This window comes from Triticum aestivum, chromosome 2B (genome assembly GCF_018294505.1).
Source record: "Triticum aestivum cultivar Chinese Spring chromosome 2B, IWGSC CS RefSeq v2.1, whole genome shotgun sequence".
Lineage (NCBI taxonomy): Eukaryota > Viridiplantae > Streptophyta > Magnoliopsida > Poales > Poaceae > Triticum > Triticum aestivum.
The window spans coordinates 722762348-722770241 of NC_057798.1; the positions used below are offsets into that span (position 1 = coordinate 722762348).

At 46.5% G+C, this 7894-nt stretch overlaps 1 pseudogene; it reads left to right on the top strand.

The window, feature by feature from the left end:
• The first annotated feature begins 2722 nt into the window (after positions 1–2722).
• On the top strand, positions 2723–5983 carry LOC123039489 (LRR receptor-like serine/threonine-protein kinase EFR; annotated as a pseudogene).
• Positions 5984–7894: the final 1911 nt, after the last annotated feature.

Consider the following 7894-nt stretch of genomic DNA (forward strand, 5'->3'; position numbering starts at 1 on the left):
CTCGTGACAACACTTTTCTCTTAACTAGTCAACACTATATACTTCCTGAGATTATACAAGTTATTCGGTGCACGTGCTTGCCAAACATCACGTGGTACTCCTGGCTGGTCGTTGGCTTGACAGCACAAATGCGATTCTAAGCTCCATCAGTCGAAACTAAGCTGATGGAAGCTCACAAATCCAAATTTACTTTCCGGCACAAATCTTCCCTGCCAAGCTAAGCTAGGGTCAGCTCAACGTTTTGTGGCACCTGGAATTCCAGACAGTGATGTCCACCAAAGACCACATGGCAGCGGTCTTTTCGTACGTCGCTGATGGAATGAATTTCCACATAGGTACAGCAAGCCATGATACATGTATGTGTTAGTTAGTTGGACTGCATTTAGAGCATCTTCAGCAGCCGCGCTTCACGCCACGCGCTAAAAACTAGTATGCCGCGCGCGCTTCGGCTGGTTTAGCGCGGCCGCCAACGCTGGCTCCAACAGCCGCGTTATAATGCAGCACGCGCGCCGCTCCAGCAGCGCGTAAAAATACAGCGCGCGCGGCACGCACGAACCACATATATATTTCAAAAAGAGGAGCAAAAATGATCAAAAAAACAAAATAAATCAATAATAAATAGTTCAATTTCGTTATCATTACAACCCAAACAAATAGTTTATCGTTCAGTACAACAAATACTGCAATAAACACAACAAATAGTTAATGAACAATACAATGTCGAATGCAGAAATCATGCTCTTTGTTATCCATGACATACCCACCACTCTTCAATCAGATCCTTCTGAAGTTCATTGTGCGTCGCGGGACGCCGAATGACATGATAGGAGGCAACAAAACGGGCTACCCTTTCAGCCCTCCGTCGCACTCACACGGGATGTCCCAAGAGCTCATACTGTGAGTAGTCTAAATCTTGGCCACGCTCATTCTCGACGATCATGTTGTGCATGATCACACAAGCGTGCATGATGTACCAAAGCATTTTTTGATCCCAAAATCTAGTCGGTCCTCTCACAATAGCAAATTGGGCTTGCAAAATCCCAAATGCTATCTCCACATCTTTTCTAGCCGCCGCTTGAGCATTGTGGAAATCAAGATTTTTCTTACCTTCCGGCTTCTTCAACGGCTTCACGAAGGTTTGCCACTTTGGATAGATGACATCCACTAGATAATAGTCATAGTTGTACGTACGGCCATTTGCTACAAACTGCACCGGTGGCAACTCACCATTTGCAATCTTATTTATCAGTGGTGACCGGTTGACAACATTGATGTCATTCAAAGATCCAGGCATTCCAAAGAATGCATGCCAAATCCAAGTCTCCTGATCAGCCACCGCTTCAAGGATTATAGTGGAACGCTTTTTTTTGGTCGTGGAATTGCCCATGCCATGCCTTTGGACAATTCTTCCAACTCCAATGCATGTAATCTATTGAGCCAAGCATGCCAGGAAAGCCGCGAGCTTTGTTCATCGCCAATAGCCTTGCGACGTCTTCAGCATTGGGAGATCTCAAATACTCCTCGCCAAACACTTGCACAATTCCCACTGCAAAGCGCTTGACACACATGATGGCTTGGCTCTCACCCATAGCCAAGTGATCATCAACTAGATCAGCCGGGATACCATATGCCAACATACGCAAAGCGGCTGTCACCTTCTGAAAGGTGCTATGCCCGAGCTCTCCGGCGGCATTCCTCCTTTGCTGAAAATATCGGTCATGGCTCGCTAGTTTCTCTGCAATGCGCCTGAACAAGTTGGTGCTCATCCTAAACCGGCGACGAAAATACGACTCCGGGTATGTGGGATTCTCCACAAAATAGTGCCTCATCAATCTGTTATGGGCATCAATCCTATCTCTCCAAATTTTCTGCCGACCATAACCGAACCACCGTGCTTTGGTTTTTTATTGATATGCATAGCTAGGATCATTGCAAGATCCTCCTCCTCTTCCATATAAAATTCTTCTTCGGAAGAATCATAAGACGAACTCATCTACAATGTTCAATACTATAGTATAAAAACTACAATTAAAAAAATGCACCAAATTCATGAAGTTTGAGCAATACGTACCTTGTAGGTGTTTTGTCGAACACCTTGCGGCGCGGCGCGGCAGCGAGCGCTCGGGTGCTGTTTCTCGGATGACGGGCGCGCGCGAGGGCCGGCGGGACTAGAAGGGGGCGGAAGCGCGGCGGCGCGGGGATAGGCTGGGGAAGCGCCGGAACGGTCGCCGGGGGGCGCGGGCGGCGGCGGCTATGCGGCCGGATGGGGAAGGAAGTGGGAGAGCAAGCGCGCGAGAGTCCAGCGCGCGGGAGCGGGCGCAGCAAATAAGCGGCGCGCGATTGCGTTTCGGCCAGCGCATTGAACTGCATATGCCACGCGCGCTGTTTTTGCGCGCCCGCTGGAGCAACTACACCGGTTGTGCACGCGCTAAAACGCCCACTTTTGCGGCGCGGCGCTAATTTGACGTGGCTGTTGGAGATGCTCTTAGGTCACAACCCCTTAAACGTTACTTTTAATGTTTGTCAGTTGGATCTGGTGCAATTTTAGTCTTACCTCTGGTATACTTTCAGCGAGTGATCAAACCACCAACTAATAACCTTATTATAAAGAGCACTAAGGAGTTTCTTAACCTCGCAACACAGAGGATACGAGTGCATTCCAACCTGACTGGCGGAAAGAAAAATCTTATCATACCTCGCACGCACTAGAACTCTAGAAGCCATGGCCACAATGTACGTGCGCCCACTGCTCCTCCTCCTCCTCTTCGCCCCCTTGCTGCGGACGCCGTCTTCTTCCTCGCTCCAAGGCGAGTCCAGCGACCGGGAAGCGCTGCTGGCTTTCAAGGAGGGGCTGTCCGACCGCTCAGGCTCGCTGAGCTCGTGGAGCAGCACGAACGCCGACCACTGCCGGTGGGCCGGCGTCGCGTGCAGCCGCCGCCACCCAGGCAGGGTGGTGTCCCTGTCTCTGCCCTCCAAAGACCTTGTAGGCAGCATCTCTCCGGCGATCGGTAACCTCACTTTTCTTCGGACTCTGCAGCTCGGTTCCAACGTGCTTTCCGGGGAGATACCGCACACCATCGGGCGGCTACGTCGTCTGCGCCACCTGAGCTTAGTGAACAACTCCATCGGTGGCGAGATTCCTCAGGAGCTCTGCAACTGTTCCAACCTTGTGTCCATGACCCTGGGTAAGAACCAACTGCAGGGGGAGATCCCTCCTGCTCTTGGGTCATTGTCTCAGCTGCAACTCTTCTATCTTACCACTAACAATGTGGTAGGAGGTGTCCCGCCGTCGTTCGGCAACCTGTCCTCGCTTGCGAGGCTATCACTCTACGAAAACAAAATGGAAGGGCCCATACCCGAGGGCCTTTCCCGCCTTCCGCATCTCCAGTTCATCCAAGTGGCCAGGAACAATCTCTCCGGCACAATTCCGCTGCTCTTCTTCAACATGTCATCTCTTCAGTATCTTGGGTTTGGGTCCAACAAACTGCAAGGCAGCCTACCACCTGATGACGCTGTCAACCTCCCGATTCTCGAGGAGCTCCATTTGGGCAACAATCACCTGTCCGGGAGGATCCCAAGTTCCTTTGCCAATTCCACAAGGATGCAACTACTAAGCCTTGCCCGTAACAACTTCCACGGGAGGGTAGCCCCCAATATCGGGAAGCTATGCCCTGTTCGTGTTGAGTTGGGAAGCAACAGGCTGCAAGCCGATGATGCTGAGGGCTGGGAGTTCCTGAGATTTTTCACAAACTGCACCGGTCTACAATTGATGGATCTCAACGAAAACGACCTAGGAGGAGTGCTTCCAGGTTATGTAGCTAACTTTTCAAGGCAGATCCAGTGGCTAAGCATGGCAGGAAACAGAATCACTGGGACGATCCCCTCAGGTATCGGAAATCTTGTCAACCTCAACGACCTAGAGTTAGGGGGGAACAATCTGCATGGTCCTATTCCAGAGGAGATTGGGAGACTGAAGAACCTGCAAACGTTGTTGCTTCAACAGAATGACCTCTCCGGACATTTACCATCTTCGTTAGGCAACCTCACACTGCTGCAGAATTTTTCCTTGTCGAACAACAGAATCGACGGCCCCATTCCAAAAAGCCTCGGAAACTTGCAGCAGTTACCTAGCCTAGACTTATCCTCTAATCTACTTACTGGGGTTATCCCTGATGAGATCTTTAGCCTTCCTTTCTTGACAAATTTTCTATCTTTGTCCAATAACTATTTGTCAGGCCCCCTCCCTCGACAAGTTGGAAAGCTGAAAAATATTGCAAGTTTGGATCTGTCAAAAAACAACTTGTCAGGAGAAATACCAGGTACACTAGGCGATTGCGCAAGCTTAGTGTACCTAGCTTTGGATGGTAATTCCTTCACAGGGAGTATTCCCTCTTCACTTGGTAATTTGAGAGGCCTGAGCCGAATAAATCTTACAAAAAATGAATTGTCTGGAAGTATCCCACGAGAGTTGGCCAAAATCAATGGGTTACAGCAGTTATATCTAGCACAAAATAACCTGTCTGGGGTCATTCAACCACTTTTTCAGAACTCGAGTGCTTTGATTGAACTAGACCTTTCCTTTAACCATCTGGATGGTGAGGTGCCTTCAAGCGGTGTGTTTGCAAACATGAGTCGATTCTCACTGATTGGTAACAATGGGCTTTGTGGTGGCATTCCAGAGCTGAAATTGCCTCCATGTCAGGTAAAGACACATAAGCAGGGACAGAAATTGCTGCTTAGTATTCTGCTTCCAGTTGCCGGCATTGCTATATGCTTTTGTCTGTTAGTCTCTGCACTTTTTATGTTCAAGCGGAAAATAACAGTGGGCAGGATGAAATTTGCTGGCCTCGGTGTGTTGGGTGAAAATTATCCCAGAGTTTCATACTTTGAAATGTTTGAAGCCACAGATGGATTTGCACCTGCCAAACTGATAGGTGCAGGAAAATATGGTTCCGTGTATAAAGGAAACATGTCTATTCCATCGGTTAGGAATGGTGCTGTAGCCGTGAAAGTGTTCAGTCTTCACCAAACTGGTTTTTCTAGAAATTTCTTGGCAGAATGTACAGCTCTCAGACGAGTTAAACATCGGAACTTGATAAACATCATCACTTGCTGCTCTAGCATTGACCCCAATGGCAATGACTTCCGAGCCCTTGTGTTCGAGTTCATGCCTAACTTTAGCCTTGACAGATGGTTGCATCCAACAACAGATGAGCAGTGGCACAAGTTGAGTATTGTCCAGCTGCTGAACATAGCGGTCGATGTTGCAGATGCGCTAGACTATCTTCACAATAATAGTCGGCCATCAGTAATCCACTGCGATTTGAAGCCGAGCAACATCCTCCTTGGCAGTGACTGGACTGCCAAGGTTGCTGATTTTGGGCTTTCAAAGCTGGTTGGTGAATACACAGGTATATCCGCATTCAATTCCGGGAGCTCCGTCGGGATAAGAGGAACTACAGGATATATTGCTCCAGGTACTACCAGTACTCCCATTTCTCAATAAATTGGACCGACTTGGTTCTGCACCCCTTTTGTATTTATTACTATGACGAATTATTAATGAGAAATCCTCCTTGCAGAATATGGATTAGGGGGGCAAGTATCAGTCGCCGGTGATGCTTACAGCTTTGGGATCACTCTGCGGGAGATGTTCACAGGAAGGGCACCAACTGATGATATGTTCAGAGATGGGTTGAGTCTGCACTTGTTTGCTGAGATGGCATGTCCTGGCAGGATTTCAGAAATCATCGACCAGGCTCTGTTACAGGTGCATCCATATGACGATGGTGATGCAGGGTTGGATAATGCATTAGCTTGCTTAGCTTCTGTTGTAAGAATCGGAATCTTGTGCTCAAAGGAAACACCATCTGAGAGAATGAACATGAAAAATGCTGCCGCCGAACTGCATAAAATCAGGGGCGCAGCAATGGAATCCTCTTCTCTATAAAGAAAAAAGGAATCTCTGACGAAATGCCCTTAGTTAGAGTTAAATACCCAGTATCCTTTTTTTATATCAGAAACTTCTGTTGTAGCACATATGAAAGTGTCCCTTGAGAAAAAATGCAGTATAGTTTCATCGCATGAATCTGTTAAGCAAAAATGGACACCGTCAGACATCCAACGTTAATTTCATGCTGATGTAAGATATATAAAGTTTTTCTTGTATATAATAGTATGGTACACATGATACTCCCTCTGTCTCAAAATGTAAGACCTTTTTTTATAATAGCGTCTTACATTTTGAGACAGAGGAAATAATTATCAAATTTAGAGCATAGATGTACAAATCGTTTCTGTGTCCTAGCTCTATATACCTCAAAGGGGCGAATACGTGCACCTAACTCTATATACCTCAAAAGTAATATTGTTCATTTCTGTGTCCACTTTTGTATTGTCAGCTGCTGAACACTCGGGGCTAGTGTACTGCATTTTCTCAAAATTGGGTAAAATCTGTCAAAAGGGTGGATCATGGGGGTAAAAAATAGAAGTAACTCTTTATATAAAGAAAACAAGCATTGAATCTAAGCGCAAAGAATCATAAAAGGCTCCTTTTTCCCAAAACGCAACCAGTGAATCTATCTTTTCATTTCCACGCTATTTTTTTACATGGACAAGGAGGCACCCCCCCACTAGGGCTGGACCAAAAGCTCGTAGCTCGCGAGCTTAATGAGCACTCGATAGTTCGGCTCGTTAAGCTCGTAGCTCGCTTCTTAATGAACAGAGCCAATCATTGATTCTAGCTCGTTAAGCTTAACGAGCTTAACGAGCGAGCTAACGAGTTTCACGAGTAGCTCGTTAAGCTCGTTAGTAACAACACAACATATGTTTACATATTACGTGATAAATTTTTTGTCGCACCTCAGCCCACCTATTTAATCTAATCGACATATGAGGCAACATAGTACTTCATTTCTTTTCTTAGTCATAACATTTTATCTTGAAAACCATACCTACACATTCATCATGTATATCGTAACACATTATAATCTGTTAACGAGCGCTCGCGAGCGCTCACGAGCTTAACGAGCTTCAAACGAGCCGAGCCGAGCAGGGTTTTCTGCTCGTTAATCTTAACGAGCTTAACGAGCTGAGCCTTAACGAGCACGAGCTTAACGAGCCGAGCTGCTCGTTAGTCCAGCCCTACCCCCCACCCCCCTTATTTCTTTACTTTACTTTGATTTGCATACACGGAGATGAAATCACAAAATACGTACACATGGATAGACTGGACATTCTCTTCTATCATTTGAAAGTTCATTCGTGATCATGCGTAATTTCGACTCCCGGTCTATGGTTCTAAGTCTCGTCAATTCTGTAGGGACAAAAAGATGCAGAAAGCTTCTAGAAAGGCAGTGATTGCTCCGAAAGTAGGAGAGAAGAGAGATGTGATTTATTTTTTTATTAAGGGAAAGCCTCATGGCACTTTATTTAAAGAGAAGAGAGATGTGGTTAATATTGACAGTGGGGGTGCATACTACCTGGAGGAGTACCTGATGGCGCTTGTGAAAGGCTGAAAGCTCCCTGGATCCATATATGTTTGGCACTTCACAAATTTTCTTGGGAGGAGACAATTATTATTGTAACTTTGGTGGAGGTATTCTGCTTTGGAATGATGCTCACTGCAATCTATACCGTCATTATTGCACGTCGAATGCTTTTGTGATATAGCTAACCGTGGTGGTGCTTGTGCCAGTTTCTATCTCATTTCGTGTCTGGTGAATGTCACATATTTTTGAGAAAATGTGTTGAGAACACACACACACACACACACACACATCGAGCTGCACTTTCTGCTGCAGGGATCAAGTTGCAATAGTGAATGATGAGAATTCAGAATTCTGATGGTGTTTTTGTAACGACCAACTAATTAGTCAAGTGATTTGCGGCACGA